The 13728-nt window shown below is 45.5% G+C and overlaps 1 long non-coding RNA gene across 1 annotated transcript in view; it reads left to right on the forward strand.

The window, feature by feature from the left end:
• LOC129333038 (uncharacterized) overlaps positions 1–13230 on the forward strand; it is a 33482-nt gene extending 20252 nt beyond the window's left edge. Inside the window, exon 4 of the long non-coding RNA XR_008597386.1 lies at positions 13006–13230. This is a non-coding gene — a long non-coding RNA (uncharacterized LOC129333038). The remainder of the gene's footprint in view (positions 1–13005) is intronic.
• The last annotated feature ends 498 nt before the right edge of the window (positions 13231–13728 follow it).

A 13728-nucleotide genomic window follows, 5' to 3' on the forward strand; every position in this document is an offset into this window, starting at 1 on the left:
CCCTAATGAGGCTCTACTATTATTAAATAGTCAAGCAATGGAATTACAACAAGGGCACAAACTAGAAAGAATACAATGAAGAACACACAACAAAACAAAGGCATATTTACCTGTACTCACTCCATGTCATACAGTTATAAATTATACATGGTCATCATGACTAACAGGATGCTACATGTTTCCTGGCTGATCTGATATATCTAGGTGTTCCTAAATATGCTAGTGCATATCTAAGTGTATGTGTGATAATAAAACATGCAACCTGCCCTGAAAAGTGAAGGTTCCAAGGAGGAAAGTGTATGTGTGATAATAAAACATGCAACCTGCCCTGAAAAGTGAAGGTTCCAAGGAGGAAAACTTCCAAATGGAACTTGAAAAAGTAATTGTGACAATACTCATAAATGTCAGTCCTAGGATGTCAGTCCCTGGCAGTAAGATCCCCAAGTCCCTCACAGCAAGCAAACAGGTGCATTGGTTGAAGAAACTTTATTTAGAGATCTATTCAGTTCAGGTATTCACTCATAGGTAGAAGTTGGCAGAAGTAATTAGTCAAACAATAGGACTACTGATATAGGGGAACGTTTTCCCGCCCCCTTTGCATTTAGATGCGAAACTGAAAAAGTTACATGGGAACAAAGCAGCTTAGTCTAGACAGATTGCAGAGTGGAATCATTCCCTCCTGTGAAAAGATACATTTCAGTACACAGCTGCAACTTCAGCCCAAGGCCATTCAGAAATGAAAGCGCATATTTCTTAGAGATAAGAAAGAGGCCACTTGCTTCTCTAGAAATTAGTACTAGCAATCTAAACACCTTCAGATGAATTATGTAAAATGCATAAGAAACAGTATTGAACTTTGGCATTATAGCAATATGAGTTTAAGATGTAGTGTAAGATGTACAACACAATGATGTCATCGATGCTTACATCACTCTCAGTAGAAAATGCAGAATACAACAATGGCATGGCTGCCTGCAGAACACAATAATGGCATATGGCATATGAACACAACAATGGCATGGATGCTGGCATACATGACAATAAGCCTGAAAGGTGCCTGATGCAAGGGTATGCAAAGCACACAGGGGATGGCTGAAGTGTATTAGAAGTGCACAAAAAAGGATACATTAAAAATACATGTGGCAGTGGCATAAAGAATGAGCGTAAAGAGCCCCAAAAGCCAGCAAGACAACACCTCTTGGGGTGCTACCTTTATACTATTGGACACCTATACAAGATGTAAATGAAGCTCATTAATATGGACACTTGGTACATGTCTTCATTTAGATTGGGCAGTATGGACACTTTCAGGCTAGGATTGGAAGTTTGTGTTCTTGAGTAAGCAGCAAGAAAGCAAGGGATGGGTACTAGAATCAAGAGGAGAGAGAAGTCTGGATACCTGGAGTTACAGTTGGCAGATTTCCTTAATGCAGACCCTTGATTGCTAGTGACAGGACTCTCCTAAACATATGGTTGGCTGAGTGGGTTCTAAGGGAAGGAAGTTTATAAACTGGTAGCAACCCACTGTCCTTTTGTAGCTTTGATGTGCAATATAAATCAGAGCAATATCTGAAGAAATGAGCTGAGGCTCACAAAAGCTCATACCCTACTACAAATGTTGTTAGTCTTATAGGTGCTACAGGACTCTTGCTCTTTTCTGCTGCTCCAGATGGACTAACATGGCTACCCATCTAGAGAAATACAGTATACATTGGTATAATGTATTGTCGAAGGCTTTCACGGCCGGAGAACGATGGTTGTTGTGGGTTTTCGGGGCTGTATTGCCGTGGTCTTGGCATTGTAGATCCTGACGTTTCGCCAGCAGCTGTGGCTGGCATCTTCAGAGGTGTAGCACCAAAAGACAGAGATCTCTCAGTGTCACAGTGTGGAAAAGATGTAGGTCATTTGTATCTACTCAGGAGGGGTGGGGTTGAGCTGAGTCATCCTGTAAGAGTTTCCCAGGGTGTGGAATGCTAATGGCGGGAGGCTTCACTGTGTCTTGAGGAGGTTCTTTTGCATATGGATTGGTACTTGATGTGCTAATCTTCTCTGCAGGGCTATTGTGGGGGGGGGGAACCCACAACAACCATACATTGGTATAAGTTGCAAGGAGTTGTGATTCTTATCAGACTTGGAGACAGTGTGGCAGTCTATTTGAGAATTTTCATGGGAGCCTATCCTGTTGAAGGGATTTAAAAATCACTTGACTAGCTACACTGAACAGCGAGCATAATGGCCATGCCTGTAAAGCAGGGGTGGGGGTGAAACCATTAGAATCCATTTGTTCTCAAGACTTGGCACTTTTATCCATGCATGGGGTGGGGGTGGGGACCCCAAGCCGTGCTTTTAAATAGCTGAATCACCCTAATCTGACATATTAATCACTGCACCACACTGTCTGTCAATTATATTTTTTCTTCTGTTTCCCCATCCTCTGCTCTGTTTGTAGTTCTAACTTATCCTCCCCCTTCTCTTACAGCAGTCATAGTACTTTTCCTTTTCCTGTATTAGTAAAAAGTTTTCTGTACCCATATCTCTAGATCCTATCCCAACATCTCTCTATATTCCTGCCACTCCCCACTTTTGCCTCCTCTCACCCTTTCATTCTTCCAACAATTCACACACAAAACCATGTCGCTGGCTAACTGTAACAGACTAGAAGTGATGTCAATTCTACTATATTCCCCTGAATCCAAGCAGAGGAGCAGAAATATAAATATAATAATGTAAGCATTCTTGCACACTATCCGTGCTTTTGATGCATTGTACTGCCTTCAGTGTTCCTCTATAGAGGTGAGAAAAAGAAAACAGTAAGGATTTGGAATTTCCACAGGGCACTGTAAACAGGAGACGGAAACAGCAGCGGATGGTTTGCTTGCCTCTTATGAAAGGTATCCTTATTCACAGGGTATTTTACTGGTTTTATCCAAAGACATGTGAGGAGCTTCTTGTGTTGATGGTACAGTTGTTGGGTATAATGCAATATACTTCATTATCAAATATATATTTCAACTTCAAGGCAGATGCTTCAATTTGTATATGTTTTTACATCTTGACAAAAAATGCAGCTATAATTTCTTGTTCTTGAGGGTGAATCATGAAAAGCTAAGCAGGGTGAAATATGGCATTGTCCATAGTTTTAAAGAATTTTTTCCCTGATGAGAATTAGTGCTGTGTTGGACTCAAATGTGGAAAAATAATAACTGAAATTTTTGGTCAGTCCATCGGCAAGTCACCATTTCTCAGCCTACTGTACTATTACTATTACTATTACTATTACTATTACTATTACTATTACTATTACTATTACTATTACTATTACTATTACTATTACTATTACTATTACTATTACTATTACTATTACTATTACTTACATTTCTAACTCGCCCTTCCCACAAGTGGGCTCAGGGTGAGGTACAACAGATTATAAAAATATAATACAAATATTTCATAGGGTTGATGTGAGACCACAATGAGCTGCTAAGAGCATGTATGTGATTGACAGTGAAATCCTATGCAGGTCTCTTCAGAATTCTTCTCACGCAAATGTTCCTTACCCACAAAAATGTTCTTAGGATTGCATTGTGTTTTGCCACTGATTCAGTACAACTGTATTGCATTGTAATTGTCCTATATTTTAATAAGCAACATTAAATAAACAGCATGCTACTTAAAATGGTTCTATATCTACTTAGCAGGCAATTTTCTGCAGACATTAAGCCTTGGAGCAATTTGGAATGATGTAACAGAGTTTTGATTCAATAAAACAGGTATTACTTAATATTCCATGAAAAGCTATCCCTATCTACTGTAATACATAAAGAATGTTGGGGGGAAATAAATGTCACTCATAAGGTATATATGAAAAATATTTTATGAAGGATCCACCTCTGATTTAAAATAAAATGAGAGAATGAGCATAGCTCCTCAAGATTCTTGTAAAGGTTGTTAATTAAATTTATTAGATTGAACTCCCACATATATGAATCAAGAAACACACAATTAAAGATAGACATTATGGAGTGATCCAGACAAACATAAGCACTTTTTTGAGTCCAGTTGATAAACAGGGAAAGAGAGAACTCTGTATGCCACTGTGAACTTCTTGGAAGAAAGGCAGGATTACAAAAAAAATACTACTATAATATTAGACCTGAGAAGGGGATGCAGACCTGTGACAACACAAAATGAAACTATCAAAAGCAGAACAGAATAGCAAAAATGATGAGGGGTTAACGGGAAGAAGGGCCCAGTAGGATCTGTGTTGTCCAGAGACAGAAATGAAAATGGGTTATAGGGAAGAGGAAAATTAGGATCTTTTTTTTCAAGGAACCAAAATGCTTTTCTTCGATTAATGTACTAATGTGGCCCTCTTGGGTTGATAAAAGCATACAAGTAGTTGAGAGTGATTTTGGTGGACCACTCTGGTTCTATAAAGTTTGCAATAGTTTAGGGAAATTTGCATTCTGCTTTGCAATAATGAATACTTATTTTAAACTGTTATTGGCTCCATATTTGCCATATGAATTGCTGATTACAGCAATTTTAATAGTAAAATTGTGAAACAATATTCAGAGTTGTCAGGAAAAGGTCAGCTTATTTGCATTCATTAGGAACCTAGAGGACCACATCACATACATTTTCCTTTGGGATGCTTACAGTTATTGATTTGTATACAGCCGTAGGAAAAATTAATTAGAATTATATTTCACTTACTTCCAGGGGCTGTATAATATAAAAGTCATGCATTAAAAAAATTAGTCAGAAGTTGAACCAGGAAATGAAAATACTGGAGCTTTTCCCCCCCTTAAGAGTGTAAGTTTTCCATTACAGCAGTCTCTTTTGTGTGTTGGAGCACCACATATTTATATTAGAACTTCCATTTACTTTTGCATTGGGAGGGGACACAAAATTCATACTAAGACCAGGGATGTGCAAAAACCAAAATACGAGCCAAAGTTCACCATGAACCGGGCCAGTTCGTGGTTCTTGAACCAGAGGTTCGTTAGTGCGCATTTCTGAGGAACTACAATGAGCCATGATGATTTTTAGGGCAGTTTGTTTGGTTCGTTTTTTGGTTCCTCACCGCACACAGCCTGGCACTGATCAATCTATTCCCTATGCAACGGTGGAGGGGAGGGGAGATGGATTTCTGCAGACCATCTGCAGACCAGGGAACACCAACATCAGCCCTCCAAAGCTTGATAGGCAGCTCTGGCTGCCAACAAGATAGCTCCCATTCTGCTCTATGAGAGTGGAAAGAGTGTATAACCCACAGCATTCAGGCTAGTGCTTGCAGTTTCCAGCAGGCAATTAGACAGGGAGGAACTGATGTTGGATTTTCAGTCACAGAGGGAGGTATTTGAAGCTTGTGCTTGAGATTCTGGGGCTTCAGGGCTCTGAAGCACCTGTTTCTGTTCCACAGCCAGGCTCTGGGGCTAAACCTAGTGGGTTACTCATCTGAGGAGTCTTTTATTATTATTTTGAGCTCCTCTCCCGGTGTTAGCCGTAGGGGCCAAGTCTGGTGGGTTCCTGTGAGGACTCACAGAATACTGTTATATATTTGTTAACAGTATCATTATTATTTACAGCAACTTTCCCAGCTGGGAAGGTGCCTTAGTGATGGGTCAGGGCTCTGACCCTACCCCAATCTCTGTGCCACTTCCAACCTCAGGGGCCAAGCCTAGTGGGTTCCACACTGGAGGGCCAACACAACGCTGCCTTACCAGCTACAACACCCATTAGCACCATGAAGTTTAGAGAGGTGGGGGACAAGGGTGGTTGTGGGGGAAGAAGTCCCAAGCCCATCCTACTGGCCCACTGGTGTCCAGCACTAGTGGGGAGGTCTCAGAGGCAGAGCCTTTTTTCCAGATCTGCTTGTGGGGATCAAGGAGGAGGCAGAAGAGTTCTTAGCACTGACAGAGGAAGAGCAGCTACTAAAACTTTTTGAGGAGAGAGATCTCAGGGTCCTGATGATTGGGAGGTTGTGGAGAAACATCCAGCTCCTCCACATCCCAACCACTTGGGGCTGCCCTTGCCTGAAGTCCACTCCTCACTCAGTCCTTTTGACCCTGCCACACACAATGGTGTTTAAGCCTCCATACTGACCCACCAACTCCCGGTACCCATTTCAGGCCCACACTTTGGCAGCACTTCCTAACCCTCCCCAATGAAGCCTGTGTGGCATGATGCTGGGTCTGCGATGACCTGGTGCGTAGGGGCTCCACAGGTATCTGTAGAGGCACCACTCAAGTATGTTGCCTTTGGAGCAATAAGATCCATTCAGCAGGGGAACCAAGAGGGCTTCTGAGCAGGGAGAAGGGGGTGGGGAACGGGAATCTATCCCAAGGAAGAAGATTTGCACCAAAGGTGCTGTGGGTGTGAGTGGAACTTCCAGACAGGCTACCCTTCAGGAAGTTGTTCCCTTGGGGGAGGTGGCATTGTGAAACGAAAGGAATAGGGGACGGCTGAGGGAGGGTGTACCAGCTGAGATGAATGTCCTGGATGGACTATCTTTGTCCATTGTGGAGGGTGTGGGCTTTCATTGGCTGCTGCATCATTTTGCCCCCAGTATACCATCCCCTTGCATTGGACTGTTGGCTGACGAGTCTTGCCTTCCATCTACCACTCTGTGGCAGAGCTGGTCAGGAACCAGTTGTCCAGAGCACAAGGGTGGACCATGGAACAGCCATCAGCACAGATATCTTGGGCTGGGTAGCACCATCAAGCCCACCTAGGACCAGGGAATGGTGGACACATGTGCCTTGTTGGACAGCTGCTGTCATCTGGCTGCTCACTTTCCCCACAGCATTAAGTCTGCCTGCCAGCTGTACAAGAGGCAGAAGGAGGGGGGATCCTGAGCGCCAGCTCCTCCAGGACCTACCCACTTTTTGGAACTCCATCTATGTGATGATAGCTCATCTGGTGGAGCAAAACAAAATGTGGTGCAGGATATCATATCCTCTGTGTCCAGTTTGCAGGAGGCAAAGGAGCTCAGCATTAGATCTATGGACTTTCCCAAATGGTCCATGTCCTGAAGCCTTCATCGCACCACTGACCTCCTCTGCTCTTAAACAGCCAGGACCAGGCAGTGGCCAAAGAACTGGAGCAGGGGGACGCTTTTCTCCCCATAGTCAGGGATTTGTTGAGAAGGTTGCAAGCAGGTGTGGCCACCCACTTGCATCCTGTCTGCCAAGAGGGGGTGTACAGACTGGCCTGTATCTGGCCTGTAAAGGGCAGCGTCATGATGTGCAACACTGAGCTCCAGCAATGGAAGCAGGACCTCCACAGAGAGGTCCGGAGGTTGCAGGTGAACAAATGTGGCCAAAGGGAAGATGGCATGGAACAGATGTTGTTGACAGAGGAGGAGGCAGAGAAGAAGGGGGATAAGCCCAGCACCCCAGGCTGTGAGAGCCCGCTCAACAAGGACCCCCCCACTACTGGTCCTCAGTGGTGAGTTTGGAGATTAGCAGCATCAGGGAGGCCAGGCATGCCCTTGCGGAGGACTTGGCAGACGTGATGGTGCAAGAGAATTTTGTCGAGCCCCTCAAGCCACCTGACTCCAATTGCTTGGACTACTGGGCACACAAAGCTGCCATCTGGCCAGACTTGTCATCTGTGGCAATGAACCTCCTGTCCAACCCCCCCCCCCCCCGCCGCCAGTGTCCAGAGTGAGTGAGTATTCTCCCGCCTGGGAGACCTCCTCCATGCTCACTGCTCATGCCTGGACCTGAACCTGGTGGATCAATTGGCCTTCATAAATGTCAACCCCCCCCTTCTGTTGGAGACCTGTCAGCCCTTGGCTGCATACCCCAGGTTGAGTGTGCATGAAAACATCCCCTTACACCCTTCAACCCTCTCTCCTAACCCCCCCCCAAAGACTCTCCCCTGAACCTCCTCCCACTCACCATGTTGTGGAAATGGATTCTGGTGGTTGCCGCTCTCATTCAGGGTGGGCTTCCTCTTTGTCCCTTTCCACCTCCTCTCCCAGCAGAGAGACTCAGTAGTCCCGAGCTGAGCTCTGACCTGCACCCCAGTTTCTGTGCCATTGCCGTCCTCAGAGGCCAAGGCTAGTGGGTTTCTGTGAGGAGTCACAGAATACTTTTATATGTTATATTTATTATCAATATCAGTATTATGTAGAGCACCTGTCCTGGATGGGAAGGTGTCTGGGTGGGTCAGGGCTCTGGACCACCCCTGTACTTGCCAAGTGTGAATGCATGCCCCAAGGGGAATTTTAACCTTCTTCCCCATGGGTCCTCCCATCCACCAATCCATCAGTGCCTGCCATCCCCTGGCTGCATCCCAGCAGAGGGACTCAGTTGTCCATAGCGAGGTTCGTTCCAGGAGGATCTGAACCCCCCTTTGGGAATTCTTTGCCACTAGACTATCCAGGGCCTCAACATCCTAGCCGCTTGCTGATGCTGATGCTCACATTACCACCCCATCTCTTCCCCTATTTAACCCCCTCCTCATGAGTCCCCTCAAGAATTGCCCACCCTGTTGCGGAGATAGAGTCTGCTGGTGGAAGGCTTCCCTCTTGGCCACCCCATTGGGGAGATGGACTCTGGTCACTGTAGGTCTCACCCAGAACTATATTTCCGTCTCCCACAATAACTTTCTTTTCTCTCAAAGATTTTTGCCTTTTCTTTCCATCCTTTCAAAGAACATATCTTCTCAAAGACTATGTCTTTTCCCACAATAAGATTTCTGTCCCCCCCAAGGTCTCCTTCCCCCCAGGATTGACCTTCCCTCATGGATCGCCTCTGTCCTTTCCTGTACAAGAATAATCCTGACTCCCCAAAGAACATCTACTCTTTCCCCCCAAAATTAACCTCCTGTCATAGAACGTCTCTGTCCTTTCCTTTAAAAGAATGTTCCTGTCTCCCCAAGAACATCTCCTTGACTGTCCCCTAAAAGAGTACTTCTGTCCCCCTAAGACTACCTTTGTCTCCCCAAGACCCCCCTGCTCCCAGAAATATTCCCTATGCTGGTTGTTGTGGATTTTCCGGGCTGTATAGCCGTGGTCTTGGCTATATATACAATGCCAAGACCACGGCTATACAGCCCGGAAAATCCACAACAACCATCGTTCTCCGGCCGTGAAAGCCTTCGACAATATATTCCCTATACTGTTTCCCGGCATAAGTGCTTCCATACACCACTTACCATATCCATTCCCCCATGACTCACCCCCCGTAGCATTGACACCCAGAAATCCACTCTCTCCCAGGGATAGTGGGATTTTGGCTATGGCTGCTTCTTTCCCACATACGCATACCTCCCGCCCATGCCTTTGTGTCGTCCCCAGGAATAGTCATTTCCACCCTTCCCTACCCACTTCTGTCTCCTCATGAGTTGTGTCCCTGAGCAGCCCAAGATCCACCTCATAGCACAAAATTGACCTCATAGTGCAACAGCAGCACCCACTTCATGAAACAACATCTACTTCATGGCAAAGCTAATCTACCTCATAGCCAAAGATCTACTTCTTAGCACAACACCTACCTTGTGGACAGGCATCCACCTATGCAACTTCCACATCAAAAATCTACCCATACAAGCAAGCTCATCTGACTGCTGCACCCATAGTTTCCCTAACTACAGTAACAATGTCCCGAATGAGAAGGCAGGTAGGTGACCGCCTCCCAGGCTCGTGAGGAAAGGATGGCCACCCCCAGAATCCATGTCCCCAATGTGAAGGTGTGCAGGTTACCTCCTCCCAGGCACCAAGGGTAGTGTGGTGGGCCACCCCTCACCCCAGGAGCTCATTTCCAGGGGAAGGGAGGTGGGCAGATGACCGCCTCCTGAGCCTGGAAGGAAGGAATGGTCACCCCCAGAATCCATGTCCCGAATGTGTGTGGGTGACCGCCTCCCCGGCACCAGAGGGAGTGTGGCGGGCCACCCCATCCCAGGAGCCCATCACCCCCATGCAGCCAACCTCTCAGTTCACGACCGAGGACCAGTAGGCTTTCTGCAGGGTTGGACTCTTGGGGCTGAGGTGCTGGAAGCTGCCGCTCCCCATCCCCTCCCTCCTCTTCCACCCCCTATCCCCTCCATCCATTGCGCTCGGTCTGCAACCTCCAAACCTCCTTGCAGAGGTCCTGCCTCCATTGGTGGAGCTCCTCATTATGGAATGCAATGAAATGGAGAACTCATTATGGAATGCAATAAAATGGAGACCTGCCGATGCTTGGCTGTCCACATCTGCCTCCTCCAAATTTTTGTTTCCCACAAAATCTTCATTTCCAGCCTCCTTTCCCCATCTATCCCCTCAAGAAATCTGTCTCCCCAAGAATCCTGTCTTTTATTCTCCCCATGGCCATGTCTGCCTCCTCATAATGATTTCTCTCTCACCAAGAACCGGTGCTTCCAGCCTCCCCTCACCCACTCCATTGGGGAGATAGAGTCTGGCTGTGACAACTCCCACCCAGGGTCTGTTTCACATTAGAAGGCTTTTCCTTTCTGGCTTCCAGGCACCCTGTCCCTCGCCCACCCCGTTGGGAAGATTTCTGTTCTCCCATGGTCTCTTTCCCCCCAGGATTAACCTCCCCTCATGGATTGCCTCTGTCCTTTCCTGTACAAGAATATTCCTGACTCCCCAAAGAACATCTACTCCTTCCCTCCAAGGTCAACCTCCTGTCATAGATTATAGATCTAGAGGAATTAGCCATGTTAGTCTGTAGTAGCAAAATAGTAAAGAGTCCAGTAGCACCTTTAAGACTAACCAACTTCCCTGTAGCATACGCTTTGAAGAACCATAGTTCTCTTTGTCAGATGCCCCTCTCATAGATTGTCTCTGTACTCCTGTCCTTTAAAAGAGTATTCCTTTCTCCCCAAGAACATCTCCTTGACTGTTTTCACAAAGAGTTCTTCTGTCCCCATTCCAGCCTCAGAGCAGTTTTTCTGCTCCCAGGAACAATCATTCCACTCTGGGGGCCATCATTCCATTCTCAGAGGAAGCTTCTCTAACTCTATCCCACATTTTCATTGCAGCTTTTTGGAGCTGCAATGTATTTTAATGGAGCCAATGCAAGTCAATTGGCATTCATGGCTCCGATTATATCTAATGGGCCTTCAAACCTCTCTCATTGTTTTCAATGGGCATTCTTGTCATTCATTTTAGTATGTCCCCCCCAGGGGCTCTCATTCCATTCTGGCAACAGTTATTCCAGTCTCAGAATGTTTCTGCTCTCTTTCCACTCTGGGAGCTATCATTCTAATCCCAGAACACTTCTGCTACTCCCACGGGCTGTCATTCTACTCTGCAACCTGTCATTCCAGTATCATAGCACAGATTCTGTTCTGAGGGGCTGTCATTGCACTCAGGGGCTTTCAATCCAGTCCTAGAGTCCTCCTGCTACTCCCAGGGGCTGTCATTCCATTCTGGGGCTTGTCATTCCAGCCTCAGAACACTTCTGCTATGGCCAGCAGCTCTAATTCACTCTGGTGGCTGTTTTTCCAATCACAGAATGCTTCTATTATGGCCAGGGGCAGTCATTCCACTCTAGGGGCTGTCATTCTAGTCACAGAATACTTCTGCTTCTTCCAGAGGCTGTTGTTGCACTTGGGAGATGGTCAGTCCAAGAACAAATCTGCTAATCCAAGAGGCTGTCATTCCACTCTGGAGGCTGTCATTCCATTCCCAAAACACTTCTGCTACTCCCAGAGGCTCTCATTCTACTCTGCAACCTGTCATTCCATTCCCAGAGCACAGATTCTGTTCTGAGGGGCTGTCATTGCACTTGGGGGGCTGTCATTCCAGTCACAGAACAGTTTAGCTGGCTCCAGGGATCATCATTCTACTCTGGGGGCCATCATTCAATCCCCAGAGCATTTTATCTGTTCCCAGGGGCAGTCATTCCACTCTGGGGACTGTCATTCCAGGTCCAGAACAATTTGGCTGGTCACAAGGACCATCATTCCACTATGGGGGCAGTCAGTCCAGCCCCAGAGCACTATAGGGATTGGCATACCCATGGAGAAGTTTTCCTCCCTCTCTCCCACAATATTGCCAAGTGAATTGGGACAATCCTATTTTTAATTTTCCCAATAGGGATGCCATTTGGCCAGCAGGCAGAACCCACCAAATTACTCCTGCTGAGCAGTGCTCAAATGAATGGCAGAAGAAAATGGGGGCAGGGGAGAACTTTGTTGCAGCGAAAACCTGAACGTAACATCACCACTGGTCTATGGTAAAAATGCAGAGATTGGCAAAAACCTAGAGCATCTGTCATTTCACTTCCAGGTTTTAGCCAGAAGTGGCATCAACATGTCAATGACAACCTTTTCCCATGCCACACCCTGCTGCATCTAACAACCGTATATATCAGCAATTAAAGGCAATTTATGTGGCTTGTGGTAGAAAAACATGACCTTATACTATAAATTCTAATTGACAATATGACCAGGACTATAATTGTGGTGGAAAACTTTCTATGGGTGGGACAGAGAAGTGAACAACTTGAACACATGGAGCTGCCTTATACTGAGTCAGATGATTGATCCATCAAGGTCAGCATTGGCTACTCTGACTGGCAACAACCCTCCAGGGTTCTACATTGTCTTTCACATCAGCAACTACCTGATCCTTTTAACTAAAAATGCAAGGAATTGAACCTGGGAACTTGGTGTGCAAAGCAGATGCTCTACTATTGTGCTGTGGTCTCTCCCTGAAGGACTATGTGGTGGTGGTGGAGAGTGCCCTCAAATCATAGCTGACTTATGGCTACCCCTGGCCAGGTTTTCATGGCAAGTTACTAAAGGAAGTGGTTTGTCATTGCCTGCCTCTGCAACCCTGGTCTTTGTTGGAGGTCTCCCATCCAATTACTTATCAAGGCCTACCCTGCTTAGCTGCTGAAATCTGATGGGATCAGGCTCACCGTGACAATCCAGGTCAGGGTCCTAAAGGAGTATAAAAGAATTAAAACCCCCAGTGCATCTGTCCTGAAAGAAATCTATGGAACAGCGCAAATTCTCAATGTATGTATTCTTCTAATTCCACAGGTTTGAAGCTGAGCCTCCCAAGGGAAACAGAACATAGAACAGAACTTATAACAGGCAAGTTCTTGGGCTTCAGAAGCTTATCACAAACCTGGAAGCAAATACAGTGAATCACAGATGGCGGAAGAACACTTTCATGGCCTCTATTCCTTTGCTTGTGATCCAGCTTGCATAACATTGTAAAATGTGGCCTAAAATCACTGCATACTTCTGTGAACTTTTAACACTTCAAATGGATTAAAGTGTCTTATTTTGATTACATCCATATTGTTCACTGTGATAAGATTAGGTTCTTAGTCATTAAAAAGAAATGTTTGGCTTCTTGCCATTGAATTCAGGCATGCACTAAGTGGAAAAAATTTAGACAAGCAGCTCTTCATATTGTGCATATGTGACACATGTTAGCAATTAATCAAACCATAGTCACCTCTAATTAACAGCAATACTAAGGCCAAAATATGGCAGAAACACATGACAAAAGAACTGAGTATGTAGTCTGCAGAGAGGGAAAAACTATTGAGTTAAAACTGAAAGGATTGAACTGTGCTGTTGTTCTCTTTAGAGCTGTCAATAAGTAAGCATGGATGAGCTTGTTTAGCATTTTGCAACTTCTGAAAACTTTGCTGATGTTATCAAACTGCAGTGATGATAGCATGTTTGTAGTTATGTAATTACAAGATGGAGTATAGTTATCTTCCCTCACATCTGTTTAATTCTTCTTGTTGT

The sequence above is a fragment of the Eublepharis macularius genome, chromosome 7 (assembly GCF_028583425.1).
Source record: "Eublepharis macularius isolate TG4126 chromosome 7, MPM_Emac_v1.0, whole genome shotgun sequence".
NCBI classification, from domain to species: Eukaryota; Metazoa; Chordata; class Lepidosauria; order Squamata; family Eublepharidae; genus Eublepharis; species Eublepharis macularius.